Here is a 16,570-nt window from a genome sequence, read left to right as displayed (position 1 = left end):
AGGATACAAAGAAATATGAAACAGTTGTCCTGGCCCTGAAGAAATTTATAATGTATTTAGGGAGAAAAAGATACCTGGGAAGACATAGTAGGTAACAGTACATGTTTGTATGATACATTTCCAATGGGAAATATAGACAGTATTTGGTAGCAAAAGCTGGAAACAAAGTGGCTATCCATCACCTAAGAAATGTCTGAACAAACTGTGACATTTAACATAATGTTATATTATTGTACTATATAAAATGATAAATATGAAGAATTCAGAGAAACTAGGGAAGACTTGTGTAAAGTGATGCAGAGTGAAGTAAACAGAAACAGAAAAACAATATACACATAAATGGAAAAACGAACTCAAATGAAATTGAACATAGTAACTAAAATGCCTAATCACAGCCCCAGAGAAGAGATAAGGAAATACTCTTTCCTCCTTTCCTTGGAGAGGTGAGGACTAACATAAACTGACAGATGCTAGCAGTATCAATTGGTTTTACTTAACCTATTTTCTTTGTTCAATGGGATGACTTACTGGGTATATTTGAAAATGAATGGGTTGTAAAAACAAAAGGCATCAATAAAACTTTCATTAAAAAAAAAGACAGTATTTTGTGTGAAACACAGGGGAGGGCTGGAATGGTATGGAACTGGAGTTGGGTCTGGAAAGATAGATTTAGAAAGGAGGGGGAAGAACATTTTAGGTGGGAGGATGATGTGAACAAAGGCAGGAAGGTAGGAATTAATCTAGGATATTTGGGAAACAATGAATCATAATAGTGGCTCATTTCTATAGTGCTTTATGATTTTAAAAAGCCCTTTTCTCACAATAATTCCATAAGAAAGGTATTTCAAACATTACCATCTCTATTTTACAGATGAAGATACTATGGCTCAGAGAAGTCAGTGAAGAACCAATTTGGCAGAAATAAAGTTAGAAAGACAGGGATATGTGATTTAAAGATGGAAGGAGCCTTAGTGATCGCCTATTTCAAACCCCTCATTTTACTTATGGTGGTGGGAAAGTGGGGGGAGGGAGAGACAGGGAGAGAATGAAGTCTCAGAAAGTGGAATATGTTGCTCAGGACCCATAGCCAGTATGCAGCACTGCTGGGATTCTAACCCAAGGCAAATTCTAGTAGAAATTTCCTATACAATATGGTGTTCCAGTATGGTACGGCAAGAAGAGGAAAAGCTTTGAAATGCCACACTAAGGCTAGAAAGAATCAAGGTTGAAATTCAGCTATTGGGCTAAACTGTAATTTGCTCTTCTGTGATGGGAGAAACTATAATTGAGAATGAGCAGAACCCAAGGTGGATAAATGGTATTAGAGAGAACAGGGATGAGGAAGCTAGTGACAAGGGAGCCCAAAAAGGTGGTACTGAGAAACAGAATTGGTGACTGCCTCCCAATTCCTCCTTGAGCAGCTTAGATTACCACTCCCCCCCCACCCCCCAAATCTCCTAGAAGGAAGAATTGCTTCTTTACAGAGGCTTAGCCTCTAGTAAGATGAGGAAAACAGGACAACATCAATTACATGGAACTAAAAGGGAAACTAACCTTTTAAGATTTCTGTAGACCCTGCTCACCTCCACCTTCATTGGGTATGTGGGGAAGCTGAGCACAGGACTCTCCGAATGACTAAGAGGAAGGCAAGTCAATACCAAATTAACAGTAGCTTGCTGCCAGGGAATAGTGGGATCTCAAGAAAATAGGAGGTGATCACCTTTCAGAAGCATCCAGGCATCAACCTCACTCCACCCCTTACTCTTTTAGCTGAATGGGATGATAAAGCTGAATCGCTCAAGAGTTGGGTCTATTTAAGTGATGTTATAAGCTTTCCCTTAGTCAGTCATATGAAGAACTACAGAAACCACAGAAGAAGCAACCAGGAGAAGAAAAAACTAAGTAGGAGAGTATAATTATTAACCCCTGTATTTGAAGGTGTGCCCTGGGAAAGAGGATCAAATTTATTCAAGGTATAATAGGAAGGGCCCCAGATTCATAGTCAGTAGACCTGGGTTCAAATTCTACTTCTGATTTGCAACTTCTTATGTCATTCCCAGAGCAGGTCATTTGACTTCTCTTGGCCTCGATTTCTTTACCTGTAAAATGAGAGAGCCTTACTAGATAATGTCAAAGAGGGTCCTTTCACCTCTAAATCTGTCATTCCATAATCATATGTGCAAAGATCACTTTAGAGTTGAGAGGAGGAGCTATAGAGAGGCAGAACTCATCTCTGTATAAAGAAAAAATCTTGTAAAAGTAGTGCCCTGCAATGAGAGACTGTTTAGGGAGATAGTAAGTTCCCGGCCATTAGGAATCCTAAGTACCAGGGGAAGAGAAGGAGGTCTAAGAGCCAAGTCAAATAACCTTGGAGTTTCCAGACTGAAGGAAAAGAAAGGGGTTTTTGACTGGATCATGGGGCCAGAGAGACTTTGATCAACTTCTTAACCTCCCAGATAATAGTTTTAAAATTGGATTCAGAAAGCTCTGGATTAACTATCTTTATACTATACTTTCCCTACCCCCAAACAAAAGCAAGAACAATATTTAGAGTATTGGGTAACAAATCTAGACTCCCCAGGAGCATACCAATCCCTGGACACTTTCTACACTGTGGGTGGGGGAAGAAGGGATATTATTGATCTGCATTTCTGAAGGCACAGCAGTGCAACTTTATTTTTGTAGCATTACAGCTGAATTCTTGGGTCTTAGCAGAGACAGACAAGGTAGGGATATGGGGAGGGGGGAGTCTTCATTTATGACCCCTACCAGAATTCTCTCCATTAGCTGGAAATAAAAAATAATCAAATAACAGATCTGAAAAGGTCTTTTAGAACAGAAACTGTTTGAACACAAAACACAGAATATTAGAGTTGCGAGGAACCTGAGAAATCATCTAGTCTAATGTGGGAAATTCAGGGTTGGCTAGCTTCAGTGACTTATTAGTATTAGGGCTGGCATCCGAACTCTGTAATTCAAACTCCTAATTCAACCACAACACTTCCAACTACACCGGAATGACTTGCTGATTTGTTTAAAAAAAAAAAAAGGAAGGAGAAGGAAATAAGCCTTTATATAGCACCTACTACGTGCCAGGCATTGTGCTAAGTGCTTTTACAAATATCTCATTTGAAATAAACTGAACAGTCAATACCTAGCTTAAAAAAAACACCCCACATTTACCTCAGAGAGTGGGAACAATAATTTCTCCCAGGCCTATCTCTTCTCCCCTCCCCCTCCCTCACTACCCCTGGGTTTCATCTGGAAAAGTCACACAGCAATAGGAAGGGCTTGAGTGGGCCACATTCCTCAGCCTGTTGAAACAGGAAACAGCAAAAGCTCTTAGCTCAAAACTGAAGAAAAACAAACAGAGAGGGTCCCCTGGCCTGCCCATTGCCCCTCTGGCTGGGCCCCACGTGGCCCTGCTTCTGTGACTGACCTCAAGGCTTCTACCGGGGTTTGGCAGGCAGGGAGATTAATGATTCACACATTGCCCAGGCTGGAGAATCTGTGGGCTGGAATAGGGCCACAGCTAAGCCTGAAGTGAAAAGAGAGCTGGGGAAGGTAAGGGGGAGGGAGGAGGGGGAGGCTGCAGAGATGTTCAACATAGGTTGATTGAGACCTTGGTCACACTTCAAGGTCTAGATCATAGGATCATAGATTGTTAGTCAGAGGAAACCTCAAAAATGATACAATTCAACTTCTCTCTTATTTTATATAAGGAACTGGAGAGCCAAAGAGAGGATTTGACTTTCCAATGTCACACAGAGAGTTAATGAGTGAGCTATATAGTAAAAGAAATCACAGAAGGAAAGAAAATTGCATTTTATTCATTGCTATTATATGCCAGGACTGTGCCAAACACTGAGGGTATAAAAACAAGTGAAAAGACAGCCCCTGTTCTCAAGGAACTTACATTCTAATGGAAGAAGAGAACATAAATAGGGTACTGAGAAGTAGGGGCAGGGAGGAAGGATGGGGGGAGGAGACACAAAAGTGCCCTGCACAGGGAGACATGGCTGTGAGCCAGAACAGCTGAACCTCCTGAGCCTTTCCCCAAAATAGAGACTCCAGGAGGATCTCTCACTAAACAATTCTTCCCTGTAATTTTTCTCCATTGCTCCCAATTCTACCTTTTGGGGACGAAAGGACATTTAATCTTTCTTCTTCATGACAGTTCCTTCAAGGAACTACAACCTAAAACTCTGAAAAAATTATTTGATTCTGAAATATTCTAACTTTGGGAACACTGAGGATAATTAGGGTCATAGGATAAATAGGGCAAATCCCTAGGGTGTGACTAACCCAATGGGACTAATAAGACAAAACAACCAGAAACTCTGGAAAAGACATCTGCCCCACCCCATGCCTCACTCCCCAAGTTCCCTGACCTCTCCACACACACACATGAACACACACTCTCATAGCAACCAAAGGCCTTACCAATATCCCTTAGCAGATGCCTTGGGTGCAAAAGAATGAGCATGGAACTGAGAGTAAAAGGATCTGGCTACTCACTCAGGCTCTGCCACCAAAAAAGCAGGGAGATTTGCGTTATGCCATGGAGCCCTGTGTAGCTGTGTAGCCCTATGCTAGTCACTTCGCCTTTCTAGGCCTCTGTCTCCTCAACTATAAAATGAGGGGCTTGGACTACATGATTTTTAAGTTTCTTTCCAGCTCTTACATTCCATGAATACTCCTCTGATTTGCTAACTTGGTCCCAAATGCAGTGAGTTTCATTGTATATCACTTCCAGTCTTAGAGGATTCCCCTCAGAGCTGGCTGGCACTTGATTTAAAACCTCCTCCGAAAAATGAACAAAAGCATGGAGATGCTGCCAATGCATGGAAGCAGCAGGTGTTTTCCCAAGAGGGCCAAAGGCTGCTAAGAATAGTCCTAAGCCCCATAGTCAATGACACGGTATGTATAGATCTGACCAGAATCTTTAGAAATGGAGAGGAGGTAAAGAAGGCAACTGATATTTTGGAAGGCATTCCTCTCTCCAGACTTGCTGTGAGGAGTAGAGCAAGGAAGTAGGGCACACTGGCTAGAGTGGCTGAATTTTCCATCTTTGGGCCAAGCCCTGCTAAGAATCTGCTTCTTTCTCCCCTCTTCTCCTCACTAGGCATCTGACCCTGAAAGTCTCCCTTTCATTCAGATACCACAGATGCCATAGCAATAACCACCAAGGATGTCTGAATGGCAAAACACTTTCACATCCATTTGAGCTAGAGAAGAGCAAGGTTTATTAGCTCCATTTTACAAGAGAGGAAACTGAAGCACAGGGAATCAGAAACTGTTAAGAGCTGAAAGGGACTACAGAATTTCAGAACACAAAATGTTAGAACTGGAAGACATCAGAAAAGATATTAGAGCTGGAAGGAACCTTAGAGATCATGTAGCCTGTCCCCTCCTCCCCACCCCCCATTTCTAAAGAGAAGGAAACTGAAGACTGAGTGACTTGTCCAAGACCACAACTGTCTTTCTGAGAGCACTCTATCTCAGGTCCCTTGACTTCTAGACAGTGCACTTTCTACTGCCCCACTTGTACATCTAAGTACAGTTAGCTCCAATCTTGTTCATAATTTTGCAGATCTAAATGGGCAAGGGAAGATGGCAACATAGTCCAGTTGATAAAACACACATACACAGACACCCACCCACCCACACACACACACACACACAGAGTGGCAGGGTGCCAGGATACTTGGATTCTATTTTTTCCTGGGCTACTTTACCTGAGCTTTGCCTCAAAGCCTTCAACAGTCTATGCCTCAGTTTCTTCAGCCCATATAACATATCCAAAGAGAGCAAGGATACCCCAGAGGGACGAAAGACCTGTTATCCCAGGGTGATGAGTGTCTTGTCGTCAAAGGTATCATCACTAGAACGAACCCAAGTTAAAACTGGTGCAGCTGACCAATTACCCGACCCACTCACAATCTCTAAATCCCCAGGCTATAGGGACCAGAGAACTACAGCTACTTCAGGGAGATGGGGCTGGGGTCAGAGGGGACAAGGACTATAAAAAAGTTATTTCCTCTAGTTCATCCTAATGAGATATGCCTCTAATTAGCCCTGAAGAGGGAGCAAGGGGTTTCTATCAGGAAGTGTAGCATTGTTGGAAGACCTACAACCTATGTGGTTGTAGTCAAGAGACCCAACTGGCTCTGACACTTGTGTGATATGGGCAAGTTACTTCCTTTCTCTAAGCCTCAGTTTCCTCATTTTTACAATGGGGACAATAATACACTTCATTCATTTTAGGATATTGTGAGAAAAGTGTTATGTAAACTTTGAACTCTGTAGAAACTGAAGCTGTTAATTGAAGCTCTTTCCTGCCAAAGTCACTCTAGGTATTCATTACAAGTTCATTTTATGTGTGGCTAAGGACTTGTTCTAGGCTTCACATCTCCCACCTGTACCCAGAAAACATGCCCTGGGTCCTCAAACTCCAATGCTTATTGCACCTCACATTCATCTAGGGAAGTCTCCAGGCCCCTCACACACACCCTAGGGATGTTCCCTAGTTCCATGTACTTCTCACTCCCTTGAGAGACTACTCTGAACCCATACCCAACCTCTTCGGGGACAACCCTAGGCCCCAAACCTCCTGGGCATTGCCAAGGAATCCACAGACCCCTGGACCACCATCATTCTAGGAACCAAGTCAAACTCCACAACACTTTTTTGAGGTAGTTCAGGACCCTGTACCCCTTCAGGATGGCCCCAATCCCTACATACCCTTAGGATGACTCTGGGTGCTTTAGGAAGAGACAGCATGTTCTTCATTAACATACATAGTGCCATAGCCAAGATAAGAAATCACTGTCCTTCCAAAGAGAGAAAAACCCAAGTTCTTCAGGAGCCAAGGGGCAAAATAAATAGATACATACATACAAACATACATATATACATACATACATACATAAATGAAAAACTAACAACAACAACACCAAAATCCTGCCAGGGTGGGGACAAAGTTTACAAGGCCAGACTATTCTCCCAGTCACCAGCCTGTAGGCAAAACTTCTTTGTGCTCCAGCTGTTTAAGGGCCAGGCAGCTGCTGCCCCCTCCTGGGAAACTCTAGCCAGATACACTGACTTGATTCTGGGAATCTCATAGAAAATTCTTCCCCTGACTGGAGAAGCCATTCCCCAACATCTCTTGGTGGCAAGGCACTGCACAGGTTAAAAACCCAAGAGGAATTCTTTTCAGTGATCTTGCGTAACTCGCTATAACCAGTGTGCTGAAATGGGTTTGACTATTTTCCTTTAACCACCATCTTTCATTGCCATCATCATTATTCCTCACATCTGGAACAGTCACTAAACATTTATGAAGCCCCTACTATGAGCCAGCCACTGTGCTAGCTGGGGATACAAAGAAAGGTAAAAGACAGTCTCTGCTCTTGAAGAGTTCACAATCTAATGGAGGAGACAAGATATAAATAATTATGCACAAGCTCGCTACATATAGGATAAATAGGAAATAATCAACTGAGCGAAGAAGGCACTCAAATTAAAAAGCATCATGAGAGACTTCCTGTAGAAGGTGGAGTTTTTACCTAGGATCTGAAGAAAGTCAAGGAGGCAGAGATGAGGAGGGAAAACATTCCAGGCATGGGGAGGGTGCAGAAAGGGGGCATCCAGAGAAAATGCCTGGAGCCAGGAGATGAGAGTGTCTTGTGTCACTGGAAAGGAAGGCCAGTGCTACAAAATACATGGTGCTGCTGAGGGAGGTAGACTTTATGTTTTTTTTTTTTTCTGTAGGTGACAGGGAGCCACTGGAAATGATTGAGTAGCTGTTTATGTTTGTCCAAAATACTACTCCCCCCATTAATGACCTTCATAAGTATATTAGAGCTTAGAGCACAGAACCACAGGGCCTCAGAGTTGGAAGGGACTTCAAAGGCCATATAGTCGAACCCATACCTGGCTTGAAAACACTGTCTATAACACAAGATCACAGATTTAGAGCTGAAAAGGATGTGGGAGACTATCCAGTCCAACTCCCTTATTTTATCAGTGATTAAACGGAGTGGTTACGTGACTTGCCCAAAGTCATGGCAGCAAGTAGGGATTCAAAACCAAGTCATAAGATCCTAAACCCAGCACTCCTTATGCCATGCTACCTTGTAACAAGTAGTCATCAAGCTTCGACCCAATGAACTATATTGAGGAAGAGTCCACTGCCTCCTAACCCATTTAGGATAGCTCTCTTTAGAATCAAATGAAATAATATTTGTAAAATGCTTAGCATCGTGCCTGGCATATAATAGGTGCTTTATAACTGCTTGTTACTTTCCCTTCTCTCCCCCCTCTGCTAATTTGTTACTTTTCCTTACTTCAAGTCAAATTTGCCTCCCAGCAACTTCCATCCATTAATTGCTCCTAGTTCTATCCTTGGAAGCCAAGCTGAGTGACTCTCCTTCCACATGGTTGCCTGTCAGATACTTGAAGCATTCCATGCAACCATCTCTGTCCCATGTCTTCCCCCAGTACCTTCAACTTATCCTTGAATTTCATGATCTCTATGATCCTTATCATCCTGGTCACCCTCTAAACACTATCTAGGTAATCAACATCTTCCTAAAATGTGGTGCCCAGAAATGAACATAGGATCATAGACCTATATCTAGAAGCAGCCTGAGAGGTCATCTGGTTTAACCAACTTATTTTACAGATGAAGAAACTGAGGCCCAGGGAGGTTAAGTCGCTTGCCCAAGGTCACACAGATAGAATGGCTAGAATACTCTAAATGTGCTCTGATTAGACCATAGTTCAACAGGATTATCACCTTCTTCATTCTATATCTTTCATTTCTCTTAATGTAGCATAAGATTGTATTAGCAAAATTTTTTTGGCTGCCATAACATACTATTTATGGATATTGTGCCTGCGGACCATTAAAACCACCATATCTTTTTCAGACATGCTGCTATCTAGCCACACCTTCCCCCATCTTGTACTTGTAGAGTTGATTTTTTAACCCAGTTGTAGAAATTTATATTTATCCTTAATAAGTTTCATATTAGATTTGGCCCAATATAGCCTATCAAGATCTTTTGGTTGCTCTTGCCAACACTGTCTCATCTGCAGATCTGATAAGCAGACTACCTCGGACCCTGGCACAAAATATCAGAATGGAGAGGGACCTTGGAACATAGAACAGAGAATACTAAAACTGGAAGAAGATCGGCCTGAATTAGAAGGAATGTTTTGGGGAATGATTATTAGAGAAAGATGTACAGGTAGATTTAGACCAAATTATCGAACACTAGAAGAGCTGACAATAGAGATCTGTAAACTTCAGGAAAGATAGAGAAGAGGAAAGTAAAAGAAGACCAGACACAACTTGTCTGAGGGGCCTCAAGTATAGTGAGCTCATAGTTAAGACAGAAGAAGCTAGGGAGTCCTGAGGCTGTTAGCTCCAAAAAGGTGGACAGTGGGAATAATCTGAAAACAGAGATCTAGGGGTTGAGTGAAGGTGGGGCACCTCAGGGATTCTGCAATACAGCAGAGTTATTCAGACCAGCTCCACTCCACCCCACCTGCCAGTCTTATCTCCCACAATTCACACCCTCTACTCCAGCCTGACCTGCTGGTCCCATGTGTCCCACACATGCCAAGTTCATTCCTGCCTCTGCATCTTTGTTTATGTTGTTCTCTTCACCTGTGAAAAGCCTGCCAGTCCAACCCACTAAGAAGCATGGTCACATAGTGAAAGAATGTTGAAGTAAGTAAGGCCTGGGTTTGAGCCCTGGACTCTGCATCTTTCTAGCCCCTATGACCTCGGGCAAATCACTCATCCCCTTTGGCCCTCAATTTCCTCATCAAATGATGTACGGCTAATAATACTTGCCCTGCCTACTTTTAGGGTCATTGTGAGAATGAAATGAGATAACACATTTGCAGATACTCTTATTTGTAATTATGAAGTTATGATTTTTAGGTATTCATACAATGCAACTGCTCCAAAGCCTCCCAAAGAAAATCTTGCTCTCTCCACTATCCCTCCCCCCATCCATGAATAAGTAATAGCCTAGAATTTTTTTCTTGCAGGTTTCAATGCTTTTCATCCCATGATATATAGTCCATCAAATAAATTTTCCCATTATATTTCAAACACAGTGTGCTGCCTTTCTGCCCTTTAATAATATATTTGTTCCGTTGTTCCTCGTCCCCAGAGAAATCTTAAGCTTCCTTCCAATACGGAACTTGCAAGTAGATTGCCATTTAAAAAACAACAAAAAACCAGAAGATGCTGCAGGTCGAAACTTTATAGCTAGAAGTAGCCTACTTTACCCCAAGGTGGCTCCAGACTCACTTTATTCTCACTTCCTCTCCTTTAGGGACAAGGAACAGCTGGGATTGGATTGAATTTGCCAATCACAGAATATTGGAGCTAGACAGAATTTTAGGCCTTATTTAGCCCAACCCCCTTTTTGACAAGACAAGGTAACCAAGGCTCATAGATATTAAATAACTTGCCCAAGGTCACACAGGTAGTAAGCGAAAAAGAGCAGGAGCTTCAAACTCAGGTCTTCTGATTCCCAATCCCTGGCTCTTATCACTACACAACACTGTTATTAATTATTAATCCAACCTTTCACTTTACAGAGGTGGAAATTAAGGCCCCCAAAGGGAAACTGACTTGTCCAAGGTCATAAAGCATATAAGTAGGCAAGTATAAAAATAGGTCTTCTAAATCTGTTACATTTCTCTATTGATCAATATATATTTATTAAATGCATATTACACTGCCAGGAATTCTGCTAGGCACTGCTGAGCACAAGGACAAATGGATCCTGCCCTCAAGGGACTTACATTCTATCAAGAAAAAAATGTATAAGTAAATGCAAAATACATTCAAAGTAAATCTAAAACAAAGGGAGGAACAAAATGGTAGCAGTTGGGGCCAACAGGAAAGGCCTTATGTAGGTATCTCTTGCTAGCCTTTAAAGCAAACTAGGAATTCCAAGAGGGAGAGGTAAGGAGGGAGCACATTCCAGGTATGGGAGACAACCTGTGCCCAAGCACAAAAAAACAAGAGCCGGAATGCAATGTACAAGGAATAGCAAATAGCCCGACTTGGCTGGAATGTAGAGTGGAAACTGGATGTAGAGTTAAAACTGGAAAGGTGAATGGGAGTCAGATTATGAGACCTTTACACACCAAACAGAAGTTTGAATTTTCTCTGGGTACCAGAGAACCTCTGGCATTTTTGAGGAGGTGGTGATGATATATTCGGGCCTCTGATTTAGGAATATCCATTTGGCAATTGTATGGAAAATAGATTAGCAGGAAAAAAGATGCAAGAAGGGAGACCAATTAGGAGGATATTGCTTGAATCTAGGCAAGAGGTGACAAATTAGTGTAGTGGCCCTGTGAGTGAGAGAAGGGGATGTATATGAGATGTTGTGGAGAGAGAATCAATAAAGTCTGACAAGTGATTTGATATGGAAAGGGGGGAGAGTGAGGAGTCAAGGAGAACTTGTAAATGTGAGTAACTAAAAGAATGATGGTGCCCTTGACAGAAAAAGAGATGTTAGGAAAGGACTGGAGAGGGGTAACATAATGACATTTCTAGTTTGGACATGCTGAAGTCTGACACAATTGTAGAATGGCCTCCCAGGGTTTGAGCTGAGCCTTATCAGAAGGCTGGGCCAACCAAAACACTATTCAACATGATAATGCAAAGGTTTTAAGATAGCAATCTAGTCTTCTTTTCTCCAGGTCAAACACCTCCATTTTCTTTAGGTCAGTCTTCATATGCCATGGTATCCAGTCCCATCCTCATCATGGTTTCATTTTGTCTGAACTACGCTCCAGTTTGTCCAAATCTTTCTTAAGTATTAACTTCAGGTGTCATATGACTAGGGTAGAGGATAGTAGGTCTATGATTTCCCTCATTCTAAACATTAATACTTTTTAATGCAACCCAAATTTACTCTTTTAAAAAAAATGGGGGGGGGGGGTCAGGGTTAATTGACTTACCCAGGATTATACAGCTAGTAAGTGTCTGAGGTCGAATTTGAACTCAGGTCCTCCTGACTCCATTCACTCTATCCACTGTGCTCTATCCATTGTACCACCTAGCTGCCCCCCAAATTCACTCTTCACGCAAACCCAAGTTCATGGAGAGAAACAATTCAAAAAATTCCTCCTATGACTGATAGAGCCGTGGCATTATATTCAAGGAGACTCAGTATATTATGGTGAGAAGGACATAAAGACAGAAATCAAGGGACCTAAGCTCTAGTACTGGCTTTACTACCGATACTGTCCCGCCTCAGGCAAACTGTTTTCCTCAGCTGGGGATCAATTTTCTTATCTATAAAGTGGAGATAACACAGCTGCATTGCATTCCCTCTACACAGAACACTCATGAAGGTCAAATGAGTGAAAGAGCTTTGGAAACTATGAAGTCTTGTGCATGCATGTCATACAACAGGTCTGACCATGTCACTACCCTCCTCAAGAAACTTCAGTAGCTCCCTAAACTCTTTAGAATACAATACAGAGTCTTCTGTTTAGGCATTTAAAGCCTTTCATAATCTTGCTTCAACTGATCTTTCTAGACAGAGTTCATATTACTCTCCCTCACCCACTGCATTCCAGCCAAATTGACCTACTTGCTAATCCCCCATAGACAACATTCCACCTCCCACTCATGTGGACAGCACATGCTGTCCTCCATGCTTGAAATGCTTTCCCTGCTCACCTCTTCTTGTTGGGATCCCTAGCTCCATCCAAGCTCAGTTCATTGATCTTCCTTCCCCTTTGCCAGGGCTTCCCCTCTCCACTCCCTACCTCCCTGCCTCAAGTACTTCATATATTCTTTGTATAGAGTTTGCATTTACTTGTCCAAGTATATGTGTTCTCCCTTCTCTACCCCTCAACCCGCAGAGGTTTCTCAGTTGTTTCTCAGTCACATCCAACTCTTTGTGACCACATTTGGGTTTTGTTTGTTTCTTTGGCAAACATATAGGAGTGGTTTGCCATTTCCTTCACCAGGTCATTTTACAGATGTGGAAATTGAGGCAAATAGGGTTAAGTGACTTGTCCAGGGTCACACAGCTAGTAAGTGTCTGAACTCAAGAACCTGAGTGTTCCTGACTCCAAGTCTGGTTCTCTATCCACCTAGTTGCCCCTTCCCCATAGGTAGATAGAATCCTCTTGAGGGCAGTGCCTTTCATTTTTGTTTTTGTTTTCCTAGCACAGTGCCTGCCACATGATAGAGCTTAATAAATACTTGCTGAGTTCAGCTTAATGAACTAGGTTAATAGTTATAGCACTGAGAGAAGGCTGGTCCCTGTCCTCTGAGAGTTCCTGGTCTAAAGCTATACTACTACTCCAAGTATAGCACATAAAGTATCAGAATTCTAAGAGGACATTAGAATCTAAAGAAGAAATCAATCGATAAACATTTATTACGCACCTATTACGTGCCAGGGACTGTGCTAAGGACTGGAGATAGAAAAAGAGGTAAAAGACAGTCTCTGCCTTCAAGGAGATTACAATCCAGTAATTCAATTCTACAATCTACTGTATTCTGTCCAGCACTGAGTGAGCCAGTGAGCCTGAATTTCTACTGGGTGGGAGGTAAGGTGCAGTTCTAGAAGCTGGGCTATGGAGGTTCATGCAGAGTATGAAAAAACTGCTCCAGCCCTTCATGCCCTTGACTCTATTCAGCTCTACCAGGGACACAGCCATGGTGCCAGTGATGGATGCTCTACTGGTACAGACAAAATATGGCACTAGATTTAGAGCCATAGAACCTGGGATCAACACCTGGTTCTACTATTTACCACCTGTGAGATCCAGGTCATCTCCTCTACTTAAGCCTCAGTTTTTACCTGTATAAGGCATGTGTATTATGATGGGGATGGGGGCAGGGGTTGGACTGGATTATCTCCAAGGTCCCTTCCATCTCTAAATCCTTTGAGGATCTCCAAGCACCACAGTAGTTGGAGCAAAAATGTTTTGTCCTATTTCTATGAAGAAGGAAAGAGGAAGGATGGGGTTAGAGCATACTGTGGCTCCCTGCCAAGCCTCACCACTTTTGAGCCACTTGGGCCTGGGGTTTCCTCCATCCATGGAAAGTTTCTGCTTATACTTTGCAGTTTCCATAGCAACCACATTTCTTCCTTTGTATGAATTTGACTGTTCCCCCCTCCCCCAGCCACTTTGCTTTCTTAACAGACAAATTCTCTCTCTCTTTCTCCTTTTAAAGGAAAAACATAGATGGGAAGGGGGCAGGAATAATAGCTGCCAGGATTTGGAGCAATGAATGCAAAGGCAGGCTCTTTCCAGGACCCCCCAAGGCTACCGTAAGGGCAAGAAGGGCTAATACAATTAATGGACTCAAAGTCCCAGAGATTCTATTTACAACAGCGGAAAGAACAATGGATTTAGGGTCAGAAAAACCAAGTCAGGATCCCAGCTCTACCACCTAGTGACTGTGTGGCATTGGGAAAGTATTTATCATGGCACTATCATGGCTCTGCCCTGCTCAAAACCCTTCTGGGGCTCTCTACTAACTTAACAATAAATTTCTAAGCTACATACTCCCTAACTTAACAATAAATTTCCAAGCTACATACTCTTACATCCTGTCTTTTTAGCTAGGTAGCATAGAGAATAGAACACTGAGCCTGGAGTCTGGAAGACCTGAGTTCAATTCCAGCCCCAGACATTTACTAGCTGTGTGACATTGGGCAAGTCATTTGACCTCTGCCTCAGTTTCCTCAACTGTAAAATGGGAATAATACTATTACCTATCTCAGAGGGTTGTTGTGAGGATCAAATAAGATATTTGTAAAGGGCCGACCATAGTATCTAGCACATAGTAGGTAATAAAGGCTTGTTTCCTCCCTCTCTCTCTCTCTCCCTCCCTCTAGCCTCATTTATCACCACTGTATATGAATTCCCTCTTCCCAGAATAATCTCTTGGTCCCCAAGAAGTATTATGCTCCTCCCTCAGTCTCTACCCTTCCGGTCAGCCAAACAAAATATTTTTCTTCTTTCAAGTCCAATCTCAAGTCCCACGTCCTCAGGTAAACAAACCATCTCGACCACTCCAATATACAAGAGACCTCTCATTCCTTTGAATTCCTCTATCTCTTCTCACTCACTCTCTCTTCACTTGGCTCCTGTCATGCACTGCCCTCTATTGTTAGTTTTCATTTCACCAGATTATGTCTTATCTCTGTAAGGAATCCCAAACCAGACATAGTTGGTTCAACAAAAATGTACCTACTACATACAGAGTTCACTGGGTTAGATCTAGGGTAGAAAGAAACAAACCTTTGGTCAGACACGATTCCTGCATTCAACAAGTCTATGGTCTAGCAGGGAGATAAAACATCAACAAATATACCTAGAATGAGACAAAATAATTGATGAAAAATATATTAGAGAGTTACAGAGTTACAGAATATATTAGAGAGTTATATGGGATCCAGAGGTGGAAGAAAATCCACTTTGAGGGGAAGGAGGAATCAAAAGAGGCTGCCTAAAGGCAGTGACCAACATCTGAGTTGGGCTTGTTATGCAGGAATTAAAAAAGAAAAAAAGGCAGGGAGGAGGGAAGTCATTTCTGGAAAAGGAACAGTGTGAGCAAAGGCAGGGATGTAGCAGACTGCAGGGTGGCATAGTTTGTGGAGGACCTTAAATGTCAGGCAAAGGAGTCTGAACTTTACTGTGCAGCTAGCTAATGGTTGATTGCTGTCCTTTCTTGTCAAAGAGGACCAAAATGACACCACTATGTTGGGGTCAAGGTATAATCTATCTCACTGTGGCTGATCAGAACAATCTGAGCTTGGAAGGCTGTACCACAGGCCAGTCATAAATAGTCCATATGAACATTTGGGATGGAGATATCTCTAAACCTATGTATCTCACATGTCCTTTGAGCTACTGCAAATGCAGGCATGCCATTCTGGGTGGTCCTGTGCCAGTGGTCTCCCATGTCTCACAATCAGTTCCAAAGTTCTTCAGAGAGATGTTGAGAGGGTCACTGTATCACTTCCTCTGACCTCCGTGTGTGCTTGCCTCACATGTGCGGATAATAGAGAACCACTAAAGATTCTTGAGAGGAGAAATGACTTGACCAGATCTACCAGAAAGAGAATAAAGTGGAATCTAGCCCAGGTGATGGGATCCAGTTTAGAAATCTCTAAATATCTGACTCCCCAGCTCAATGCAGCTGCCAGTCTCTGCTCACTGCTCTAACCTACCCATCTTTTCTTTCCTTACTCTTCTACTGATTATCCAGAAGGCCATGTATACCATTTCTAAGGGTCTCTTTCCAAGTTCAAGAGTCAATTATACAAGTAATGCAACCACAGAATAATATTTAATCAAAAGTATAGAAATCTATCTTGCAACACAGTATAATTGGAAAAAGTGCCATATTTGATATCGGAAGGCTTACAGCTAACCTCCAGTACTTCTACTTTCTAACTGGCTTCCTTGTGAGTCTCAATGTCTTCATCTGTAAATTGAGATGGCTGAGTGAAATAATCTTTTAGGTTCCTCACAACTTCTAAATCCCATGATCCTA

At 42.3% G+C, this 16,570-nt stretch overlaps 1 protein-coding gene across 3 annotated transcripts in view; it reads right to left on the bottom strand.

Annotated features, from left to right (window-relative positions):
• Window positions 1-16,570, bottom strand: part of LOC118841770 (DAB2 interacting protein) — a 293,167-nt gene that overhangs the window by 232,500 nt on the left and 44,097 nt on the right. The gene's annotated exons all lie outside the window — the stretch shown is intronic.

The sequence above is a fragment of the Trichosurus vulpecula genome, chromosome 3 (genome assembly GCF_011100635.1).
Source record: "Trichosurus vulpecula isolate mTriVul1 chromosome 3, mTriVul1.pri, whole genome shotgun sequence".
NCBI lineage: Eukaryota > Metazoa > Chordata > Mammalia > Diprotodontia > Phalangeridae > Trichosurus > Trichosurus vulpecula.
This window is presented reverse-complemented; position numbering and strand designations above follow the sequence as displayed.